Here is an 11,332-nt window from a genome sequence, read left to right on the forward strand (position 1 = left end):
GATGCAGGCATCCCACGCCCACCATAAAGTGAGACGCCAGCGTCAGACTGTCTGGTGTGAAGCCGTCCAAGCCCACATGACATACAGAGATAGCTCTCAGATCGACATTATGTGTTGCAACCCTTTCCCCTCAGCAAACAGTTCCTGCAGGAACTCAAATATTGTCCCTATAGTGCAGTGCGCATAGAGGGTGCTCTGTGTAGTGGCAACCATCGCATCTGAGAGGCCCGAAGCCAGGATCTTCTCCCTCTCAGGCACCAGGTCTGTTGCGCCATAGGCCTGGGTGTGGGTGCGAGATCGTTCAGCGTGCCTGCGTTAGTGGGTCTCGCCAGAGGCGGAGATCCCACGCGGGACCCATACTTATGTCGCAGAGATCGGGGAACTATGGAAGGCTGGGCCAATAAGGGGACCTCAGCCACAGCACCAGTTTGTCCTCCCTCACCCTGTGCAGCACCGGCTGAATGAGTGCCACAGTGGGGAAAGTGCCGAGCAGTGCCTCCAACCAAGGGTGGGCCAACACATCCACGCGCAACGGTGGCTGTTCCCCCCCTAGGGAGAACCATAACATGCACTGCGCCAGTCTGCCACCCGGGGCTTCCCCCTGGACAAGAGGTCTGTACCATGGTTGAGGCAGCCAGGGATGTCGACCGCCTGAAGGGAGAGGTTCTGCTCTGCATACAGCAGAAAACGGTTCGCAATTTGGCACAGGAGGAGGAACCAGACCCCGCTTTGGCTATTAATGTATGCTTTTGCAGACGTGTTGTCTGACCTAAACAGAACATATCAGACCTTGAGGGCTGGCAGGAAGTGCTGAAGAGATGATAGGGCCACGTGCAGCTCTAACACATTTATATCGCATTTTGCCTGTGTTATCGACAACCGCCTGTTGGCCGCTGTGCGATTGTAGACAGCTCCCCACCCCAAGGTGGATGTGTCCATGGTGATTACAGAGTCTTCCAGTGCCTATACACATTGTTTCATACATTGTTTGTAAGAAATTGTTTAATGAATACATTTGGTTTAAACATTTTGAGAGTCAATTGACTCGTACTATGAATTACAAATTATGAATTATATTATGATGAATATTCATTCAGAAATATTTTTTAAATCTTTATGCTAACTTAAGATAAGATAAACCTTTATTTATCTCCTGAGGGAAATTCAGGTGTGATAGCAGCAACAGCAACACCTGAGGCTGACCAACTTGACTTTGGCTTACTGTTTTTATTACATTTAAATTGATTGCAATTCAATGTACAATAATGCAAGGTAAAAATCAAGTCAACTTACAATGTCCTACTAAAATTTCTCTACAATTCTATTTCTTTTAACCTGTGCAGGGTACAAGTCCTCAGTTAATTTATTTCTTAGGAATCTGTTATTGCACTTTTTATAGAATGGAATGTATCTGCTATTCCACAAGGGAGTGCTGTGTGGAGTGAAATTATGATTAAATTAAAGTTTTCAGTAAAGACGGACCCTCTGGTGGAAGCTGGAAAAGTTAACAGGTAGCTTTGGTATATTGTAGTCTTATCTTAAACTGAAGACTGAGCACCAACCATGTTCATTCTTTGGAAAAATATTTATACCAACGGGAATCATTTGACAAAAATAATGTTTTCAGCCATTTCAACTTTTAAGTGCCATCCATACATTCAAAATCAAATGTTTTTCGAGAAATCCTTAAAAAAGAATTGCTTTTCTAATGTAATGGGTTTTTTTTCTACAAATAACCGAAATTGTCTGTCATATTCATGGAGATCTTTTTCATATCTAATAAACAGAGTAGTATCATCATCCAGTTGACAAATAACAATTTCTTCATCAAAGACCTTCAGTTTTTATAATTTAGAATTTTGTATCAGAATAGCAAACATTACTAATGTCAAAATAAATCGACTTGGGCTGATCGGACAGCCCTTGTTAAGGTAAAAGCAAGAATATTTTGAGGACATTTTCAGAACACTTACAAAGTTTTCTCCAAAGCCAAATTATTCCAATACTTTGAAAATAAAGGAATGTTCAACCATATCGAATGCCTTTTTGAAATCTGAGAATATAATTAACCCATCATCCTCAATGGAATCATGATAATTCAGTATGTCTAGGACCAAGCAGATATTATTATAGATGGATCTACCTCTCATAAAACCTTATTGAGTTTCACTTACAATTTGATGCAAATGTTTTTTGAGACGAGTGTCTTATATATGAGCTAACAACTTACGGGCTGTGTTTAAAAGTATAATACTGTAAGTATTAAGTCATCCCAACAGTATTCATAGACTGTCTCCTGGCAATAGCACAGTACAGTGCTCCCGACTAGTCCTCCATCTAATGGGTTATATCTCTTGCATGCCAGGTATGAAAACCGTACAGGATTCTAAAGATTGCTTAGACTAGGTAGCTATTAGACTAACCCAGCTGCTGTCTCCTTCCTGAATTATAGCACCTCCGTTGCCCTACAAAATAAAGGATATGACTTAGAAGGCCATTCCAGTGGCAACAGCTCTATTCTTATGAGTAAATTTTTTTCTCACATTAAACCATTTTCTTAACATTGTACATCATTACCGTCCGGTAATTATCTTTCAATATCACTTGTAGATTATAGACAAAAATTAAGTAATCCATAAGCTATTTTTTATCTAATTTGTGACATCATTGTAAGTACTTAAATCATCTCATTATTGTTAAAGATTATTTTGGTGTGGGGATGGTGTGGTGAGCAGCTACACCTGACCTGGATCTAGGTGATTGAGATCAGGGTGGCTGTTTACCTGTTGATCATTGGTTGGTCTAACGAGGAACAGGCTAAAGCCCCCATTCCCACATACACTCAGGATAGGAACCCGTGTCATGACACGTCCTATCTGCTCTTGGGCTAATTCCAGCTAGCCCACTCTCTACAATAAACTGGTGGTTACAACCAGTTTGTTTGTTTCATCTGTGTCTCTGTGCCAGAGGGCCCTGAAAACGCCATTTTGGTGGCATTTGGTGTTGAAACTGCCACATTGGCACCTGAACAGGGACTGTCCAGCATGGGGAAGGGACACAGAAAGGACGTTTGAAGATGCCCTGGAGCCACCAGCGGTTCAACAGGCTGCCCCAACACGAACCCTCTCCCGACTGGCAGCAGCAGCACCTAGGGGGTCCGGCGGAGGACCGGGTGAGAAGCAGCACGGCAACCACCACAGGTAACTGCTGGCACCTAGCTTTTCCACCCAGCAGCTATCGCTGGGATCATCCAGCAGCCCAGCAGCCAGGCCAGCCCTCCAAGTAACACCCACGACAGCCAAGACCAGCCATGCCTTTATCAGCCAACAAAAGCAGATTGAGGTACCACACTCCAGAAGAGAGGAGGGGAGTGTTCATCGTCACTCTGAGTATGTCACCCGCTGCAGCCGGTCAATTTTGGTGTTCCAAGAGGTGGAAAACCTTCTGCACCTAAATTTTATATATATATATATATATATATATATATATATATATATATATATATATATATACATATAACCCCAGAGTCGATATGCGGGCTGCGGAAATGCCTCGCTGAACTGGCGGAAGAGTGGGAGTACTTCCGCTGCCAGCTGGGGCACGTCTTCGCAAGAGTGAGCTCTCTGGAGCATGCCGTAAATGGCCTCCGGCCCGTCGCCGCCAACTGGGAGCCAGCCAGAGGTCCAGACCCATGTCCATCCCCAGGATCCACATGGGATTCCCCGGGTCCCCAGCCCGTCACGGTGCCCAGGAGGACAACATTAAGGGGGAGCTACGTTCGACCCCAGGGCCCACGTGGGATTTGCTGGGTCCCCAGCTCATCCCGATGCCCTGGAGGACAATGTCTGGGGGGGCGCCAGTCCGGCCCAGGATCTATGCAGGATTGGCCAGGTTCTGTGGTGCTGCGGGACACTCTCTCCTCTTCCTGTGCTGTCCCCTCTCTGTCCTCATTCAGCTCCTAGGGCGGTTCTGCCATGGGAAATCACATCAGGCTTTGCTGGACTCGAGCTGTGTGCAGACGATGGTCCAGCAATGCCTGGTTCGACCCGGGGATTTGGTGGAGGCATCACAGGTGGAGGTTTGTTGTTTGCATGGGGATATTCATACATATCTGCTGGTCTGGCTCGATATTTGTCACAAGGGGAAAAAGCATAGGGTAAAGGCCGCAGTTAGTTCCCGCCTGTCACACTCCCTGATTTTGGGCATGGATTGGCCAGGGTTTAACGCGTTGATGAGAGAGGCTGGGGATGTGCATACGGGGCCGGGAGAGAAATGGCACCCTATGTGGGGCCTTTGAGGGGGTAGTTAAAATCAATGGCGTATTGGCGCACCCAGGGGCTGTGCTCACTCACCCTTATTTTTTGGTGATTAGGGACAGGTTATATCGAGTGAGCCATGACACTCAGACAGGAGAGGGGACAACCCATTTGTTGGTAGCGAAGGGTCGCCGGGAAATGCTCTCCCAGGCGGCTCACCATAACCCGATGGCCGGTCACCTCGACACGAGAAAACACGACAGCGGATAATGGCCAGCTTCTATTGGCTGGGCATTTGGGCAGATGTGCATAAATGGTGTGCCACTTAGAGTGGCAGTTAGTCAATCCTCCGATACGCCAAAAGCGCCGTTGAGGCCCCTCCCCCTAGTCGGGCCGTTAGACAGTGCCCGCAGTGCCCGTGGGTATAGTTTTGTGTAAGTCCTAGTGGATTATGCAACCCGGTACCCAGAAGCAGGGCCCCTGTGTATTACAGCCAACAGTTGGGCACAGGCGCTGTTTCAGGTCATCTCCCGAGTCAGGATTGCAAAGGAAATCCTGACCGTCCAGGGCACTTCCTTTATGTCACGTATACTTGGGGATCTTTACGAGTTACTGGGCGTCTGCTCAATTCGGACCAGGGTTTACCAACCCCAGACTGACGGCCTGGTGGGGAGGTTTAATAAAACACTGAAAAATGAGTGAGTGAGTAAGCCTGATGGGTCAGTCCGGTTCTGCATGGACTACCGAAGGGTGAACGTGGTGTCTAAGTTCGACTCCTACCCAATGCCCCGGGTCGATGAACTTCTCGACCGGTTGGGTACAGCCTGTTTTTTCACGACACTGGATTTATCCAAGGGCTACTGGCAGATTCCCTTGTCTCAGGAGTCCAAGGAAAAATAGGCATTCTCCACGTCTTTTGGCTTTTACCACATTTGCACACTTCCATTTGGGTTGTTCGGTGCTCCAGCCACCTTTCAGAGACTCATGGACCGGGTTCTGCTTCCGCATGTAGCACATGCCGCAGCCTACCTAGATGACGTTATTATTAACAGCGACACCTGGGAGCGGAATATACAGCTTGTGGGCACTGTGCTGGAGTATATATATATATATATATATATATATATACAAAATTGTGGCCTGCTTGCCACATATTGCCAATGGACAATAAAATTCTCGCCATGTAGGCGCACCACAGCCAGAAAGACTCCGCCTCCCACCGTAAACCCTTACCTGTGGGAGGAAACTCCCACAAAAGGCTTTTATTTGACAGAAAGAATATTCATGTTTTACAAAAGTGGAATTCTTTAGGTTTCAAAGTGCGGACAAGATAACAAAATGTAGAGTCTATCAATAATATAAGTCTCTGTATATCAGCATCGGTGTGTCATTAAATATATAAATGTGCGTATGCCAAATATTCCCAACATTCTAGGAGTTATTATGTGGGTTAACCCCAACCCTACCCCAGCTACACTCTTTTTTCCTTTTTTTTTTCTTTTTTTTACCTGTGCTGTCAGCATGCTGGGCATACAACACAGAGTATTTGTATACCATTGCATCCAGGACAGAGTTAGTCTGCAAGTGGAGTTCAAGTTCTCAACCTGCAATGCAACTCTTTATTAATTCTAAAATCATCAAGAACTGCTGCAATAACTCAGTCCTGTGGATGACCTGTAGAATGTCAAGAGCACAGTTTTTGGTTATAGAAAACCACCACCAAGCCCCCTCTTTGGAGAACTATTTATCATGTTTGGGTCTATAAACAACTGATCACTACTCCAAGAGGGGGAGAATCACCACGGGTGAGACACATAAACATAGAAACAAACAACATTTACACAAAAACATAAACATTAAATGACAACATGAATTGAAAAACAGTGAATTAGGTCCAGGAAAACTGGAACTAAAACTGGTCACGTGGCCTCTTCCTGTCATAATTATGGCAGTAAATGAGGGAGGTAAGGAGAGGAATGCAACCAGGAGGGTGCTGGGGTGCACTCGGAGCAGGTGTGGTGGTGTGTGCGTGTGTGATGGGACTGCCTGTATGTGTTTGTGTTTGTGTGTGTGAGTGTGTGTGTGTGTGTGTGTGTGTGTGTGTGTGTGTGTGTGTGTGTGTGTGTGTGTGTGTGTGTGTGTGTGTGTGTGTGTGTGTGTGTGTGTAAGATGTCCACAGATGAGTGTACATGACTTATCCCCATTAGTACGGCCACAGAAGGCCACGGAAGGCCCCCGGAGAAGCCAGAGGGCCATGGAGCAACCCCCACGCCCAGCCCCGAGGACCATTACCCAGTACCAGGGATCACAAGGAGACCTCATACATACAACCAACCCCCAGGTGCCGGCACAAGACTCAGCCACAGGCACAGAACCCTGGACCCAGGCACAAGGCACGGACCGCAGGCCCGGATCCCGGCCCCACGGCGACAGACAGAGACCCAACCCGAGCTGCCCGCCCCGCGGGAGAGCCGGCAGGACCCCACGCCCCGCACAAGGGGGAGGCCTGCCCCACCGCAGCCGACGAGACGCCCCACCTGGCCTGAGTGCCAACTGCCCATACACGTAGCAGGGGCAGTGATAAAAGTAGCTCATATTTCATTAATTGAATCAGCATTGTTTTTGGATATTGCCAATAGTTTTTCCATTGAGATGTAATCTATTAATCACTGCAAACATTGGGATGTGGTGAGATTATCTCTTTTTTTCCAATTGAGTAATATTGTTTTCTTGGCAATTGTTAAGGCGATCAAAATGGGTTGGTCGTGTTTCAGTGGTAGGTCGACTGAGGAGAGGTCACGAGAAGACATATAGACGGGGAGACGGGGAGACTGGAATGCTGCGACCCAGAAGGGCTGATAGCTTCTTGGTGATGTTGGTCCAGAATGCTAGGATATGTGGGTAGAGCCAGAAGGCATGGAAGTAGTCATCTCTGGTATCAAGGGAACAGTTAGAGCAAATGTCTTCAACCACAAAACCCATTTTGAACATTTTGTTTTCCGTGATATGGACTCTGTGCAAGGTGTTGTATTGGATGAGTTGCATTTTGGAGTTGGGGGTCATAGAAAAGGTGTTGCAAATAAGCTTCCACAGGTTGATATCGGTGGGGACAGCAAGGTCTCTTTCGCATTTCATTGTAGGTAAAGATGAGGTGTCATCTGTTTTTAATAAAAGTTTGTATATTTTGGAAAGGGATTTTTCAAGTGACTGATATGAGTGAGATGTTCAATTATTTGAGGAGGATGTTGTTCGTCAATTTGATTTTAACTTTTAGAGACTGCTGTAATTGAAGGAATTGAAGGAAACCCTGGCATGCCAATATTATACCTTTGGGTTGGGAAGAATATAGGCAAATTGTTTTCAAAAATGTGTTCCAGATGAGTAATTCCTTGTCTTTTCCAAGACCTAAAGATTAATGGTCTGTTTTTAACCAGAAAATCTGATGAGTGGGCTTGTTGGGAGTGCAACTCCTTTCGTCGCTGTTCAAGTTTATTTTGGCATTCTTGTCCTTTCTTTTTCTTGTGAGTGGAGAATGAAATAATACAACCTCTTAGAACTGCCTTAGCTGTTTCCCAATGTAAGGATGGTGATATTTCTGGGGAGTCATTCAGTTCAATCAAGGAAATAAATGGTTAAATTCTTTCAATCTGTCAAAAGTGAGGTGTTAAACCGCCACCTGCAGGGAGGGTTCCGGTTTATTTCATTCATCAGGTTGAAATTAATCAGCCCATGATCGGAAATTACAATAGGGTGGATTTCAGGAGTAGTGATTTTGGAAAGTGTAGCGTTACTTGTCAAGAAAATGTTGATTCTAGAGAAACGTTGGTGGGGTGGTGAATAATATGTGTATTCTCTAGAATGTGGGTTATTTGATCGCCAACAATCCCCAAGAGCAAGATCACTCCTTCATTGTTTTATAGTGTCCGATGAACGCCAGGATTTGTGAATATGTCTGGCTTGAGAACGGTCTAAATTTGGATCCAGTACTGTGTTGAAGTCTCCTCCGAATATGAGAATTTATTCAGAGAATTCTAAGAGTTTTGAAAATATATTGTGAAAGAAATTTGTGTCATCCTCATTGAGGCCATAAATATTAGCTATAGTTAATTTGATGTTCCATTAATGTCCCATTAATCATTATGTAACGCCCTTCTGGGTCTGATATTGTGGTTTTATTTTGACATGGGATACTTTTGTTGATCAATATAGAGACATCTCTTTTTTTTTTGTTGTATGATGCGGAAAAAATCGGATGAACCCATTTAGCTTTCAGTTTGAGGTGCTCAAATGCAGTGAGTTTGGATTCTTGCAGTAGACAGAAGCTAGGGTTCCTCTTGGTGAGGTGAGTTAGGATTTTGCTAGGTTAGCAGGTGAGCCCAAGCCTCTCACATTCCAACTAACAAACTTAATGGGTGTCATTGAATTTAGTTAGGGGGTGATGGCAAAGTGCATCCAAGGCAATAGCTATACTACTGTTCCCATGCTTTCCCATAGATAAGTCTGGGATTTCCTCCTTTATATTCCTTTTCACTGCCATAGTATTGTAGGAAGTTTGTCGGGATACATAACTACACAAACAAGTGACACGTACACAAAGATAAACACAGAACATTGCCAGATTAGACATACATATAGTGAGAGACATAATAGAGTGAGAGTGATAGGAGAAGGGAGGAGAGAGGGATTAGGGAGGTGAGATGATGAGAAAAGTAGGGAGGGGGAATTAGGAGGGTGAGATGAGAGTGAGCAATATTTAAAATCCTGGCATAGATAGCAAGCCTATTCCTACATCTTGGAGTATATAATAACCAGAATTACACGTATACATACATAATGATCAACGTAACCAGGGTGTGGTGGGGGAGTCTCGGTAAAACAGACCGTCTATCTGTAGTTTATCAACAACCATCAATACGCGTTCTCCTTCAGGACAGGATACAGCACCTTCCGTCGGTCATTGATCTCCCGGGGGAACTGATCGTTCATACCCAGCGTAATTCCTTTCAGCTCCCATCCTTTGCCTTTAACCAGCTCCTTGTGCTTGCAGTGTTCAAACTTGGAATGATGGAGCGGGACGGTTCCCTACGCGGTGTCCCAGTCGATGAACCCGGTGGAAGGTGATCTGCTTCATGGTGACCGTCAGAAGTTTCACTCTTTTAGCCTTTTAAGCCTTTTAAGTCTTTTAAGTCTTTTAGCATATTTTCTGGGGACTCAGTGTTGTTCTCTGGAATCCCAGAAAAGATGAGATTGTCCCGCATACTTCTGGATTGTATATCCAGGAAAGTTTCATTCATTTTTTTTTTTTTTTTACAACTTCCATCTCCGCTGTGAAACGGTATATTAGTTAGTGTAGCAGGGCGCCACCATGTTGTGTCTCCTTTCACTACTCACTTCCGCTTCCATCATCTCTTGAGATCACAGCAAGCTCCTGTCCCCAGCTACACTCTGAGAGCCTGTTTTTGGCTGCCTCTTTTCATTTTCTTTTCACCCCTGACTGCATTTACAGGTAAACTTGAGAACCTTGTGCATTGCTACTTCATAATCTGCATCACCAACCTCAATGGACTTCATCACCTCATCAACTTCTTCCGGGCGAATCGTTGGTCTCCTCTGGTGGTTCTTGAAAATATTCTGTTTCATTGTCACATTCAGGTTGAAATCCGCTGTTTGAAATGTTCTGCCAGTATAGGATAACGCGCCAGTATCAGATTCAGCATCTCTGTCGGAGAACTGAATATCATCGTGGAAAATGAAGTCCAGTACGCACTGCTTATACTGACTTGGAGCTATCACACTAGTCAGATTAAGGTCTGCGATATTATTTAGATCCGCCACCCACTTATCGTAATCCATAACAACACGGAGATGAAAGTTTTCACGGACAAGTGAAACCGAAGGATCCTTTTCTTGTTTATGGAAGTGACATCAGCATCACTTCTTCGTTGGTACACATTGGTATACGCCCCATACACAATAATGTCTCTGTGTGTATGTGTAAAAGTTTTACAATTTAAAGGTTGAACTCTATCAAAACGGTTTCACATTGTGACTTCACATCACATGGAATATGGAGGAATGATCTTCACCTGGATGGTCACTTTAAAGACACGATAGATCTGCGTTGTTCAGCGCTCTTCAGCGTCTAGGTAAGTGGGAATATTTAACTCCACGGTTTAACATTCTTCTACTATTTTTAAATCAAACTCGGATTTGAAAATACGTTGAGAGATAAAAAAAAACAAAAAACACAAAGGAACACAAATCTGGAAAAATCTACGTTTTTTGGAAAAATTTCCAAGTTACTTGACTGCTCCTGGCGATTTTAGAAAATAGCGGGTTTTGCTGTGAGGGGTAAAATATTTGGATCACTTCTTGTCGGATGTTTCTGCCTTCCTTTTCTTTGAGTCTGATGATGCAGAGATTACATTGTTATTTTCATTTATCCATGTCACCAGTCTTTCCCTTTAGTCTTTCATTTTCTTTTTCAATCACAGACAATCTTGTGAACTTTGGCTTTTCATGAAGCCCACACAGCTGCATTCAGAGTTATTTTTGCATTGAGATCATCCAGAATTTTATCTTGTTTGTGGAATCGCTGAGTCAAATTTTTAGTGGCTGTAAAAAGACATGCAAGTGTAATCTCTGGTACGTCCTCAAACGTCTTAACTTTTACCAGTTTTTTCAGTGGTCAACATGGCAGATATATTTTGTTGTCCTTTCTAGTTTCAGTTGGTTTCTGTGTACATTCAGAAGCCATTTCACTTTGGTAAGTTTTCAAAAATTTGTACATTAATCAGTACATTACAGTTGAAGAGCTAGCTGAGAAAGTTTGTGTGACATATACTGAATCATACATAGGCCATTGGATAAATTGTATTAAATCACCTGGAAGAGGCATTGTTTGACCAAATAATTAAAGAACTGGCAGTGGCCAGAACAGAATAATTAAAAATGCAATCATTTTTTTGTATAATTGTACTCGTGAATGTTATTTTTTACATTTACTCATGGATTAAATTGAATGTACAATTCAATGGACAAAGAAATGTAAAATTCTCCGAGGATCCCCATGCATT

The sequence above is a fragment of the Zeus faber genome (assembly GCF_960531495.2).
Source record: "Zeus faber genome assembly, chromosome: 9".
Classification (NCBI taxonomy): Eukaryota; Metazoa; Chordata; class Actinopteri; order Zeiformes; family Zeidae; genus Zeus; species Zeus faber.